The following is a 958-nucleotide window of genomic DNA, read 5'->3' as shown; positions in this document are numbered from 1 at the left end:
GGGGCGGGCGTGTGATTTAACAATCAGTGTTCATTTGTAGACGGCCCCTGGGGGGTAGCTGTGCGGGCAGCCAGGGACCGTCGCCTTGTTCTTGATACCGGAGCTGTTACACGGGCATTGGGCGAGGTCGGACCGCCTCCAGACTCCTCCTTTGCATAACTCCTCCCACGGCTTTTATCTGGGCTCTTGAGAAACCCGCCCATCAGGGCATTTTGATATTTGCATAACTCCTCCCATGTTTTGCATCACTGCTCTTGAGAAACCCGCCCATCAGGGCATTTTGATATTTGCATAACTCCTCCTACTGCTTGTGTGAGGGGTCTTGAGACACCCGCCCATCAAGGCATTTTGATATTTGCATAACTCCTCCCACGGCTTGTATCTGGGCTCTTGAGACACCCGCCCATCAAAGCGTATTGATATTTGCATAACTCCTCCCACTGATTGCATTGGGGCTGCTGAGCGCCCGACCATCAAGGCATTTTGATATTTGCATAACTCCTCCCATGTTTTGCATCAGTGCTCTTGAGAAAGCCGCCCATCAGGGCATTTTGATATTTGCATAACTCCTCCCACTGATTGCATTGGGGCTGCTGAGCGCCCGACCATCAGGGCATTTTGATATTTGCATAACTCCTCCCACGGCTAGCATCAGGGTGCTGTGATGTCCTCAGGAAGCTATGTGCAGCACCCTGCCGGCCCCTCCAACCAGCATCTGCCTGCATTGCATAGAGAACCTCATTTTCGGTGCAGGGAACAGTATGGAAATTAATGTTTTGGGTTCCCCGTCGTCAGACGATTGGCTCTAATCAATAATTAATCGCCCCTCCACCTTTCCCCGTAATCGCCCCTCCCCCTTTCCCCGTTCTTACAACTCTGAGAGCACCCGCGGGGGGTGGGGGAGGGGAAGCTGCAATTTTAAGTGGACCCATCAGTAACTTCACGAGCCCGAAGCAGC

General features: G+C 52.8%; 1 long non-coding RNA gene across 1 annotated transcript in view; it reads right to left on the bottom strand.

The window, feature by feature from the left end:
• The window catches only part of LOC108797270, a 3,332-nt gene extending 2,820 nt beyond the window's left edge, over window positions 1-512 (bottom strand). The window contains exon 1 of the long non-coding RNA XR_001941870.1: window positions 500-512. This is a non-coding gene — a long non-coding RNA (uncharacterized LOC108797270). The remainder of the gene's footprint in view (window positions 1-499) is intronic.
• Window positions 513-958: the final 446 nt, after the last annotated feature.

This window comes from Nanorana parkeri, unplaced genomic scaffold (assembly GCF_000935625.1).
Source record: "Nanorana parkeri isolate BGI_ZX_2015 unplaced genomic scaffold, ASM93562v1 scaffold1251, whole genome shotgun sequence".
Classification (NCBI taxonomy): Eukaryota; Metazoa; Chordata; class Amphibia; order Anura; family Dicroglossidae; genus Nanorana; species Nanorana parkeri.
This window is presented reverse-complemented; position numbering and strand designations above follow the sequence as displayed.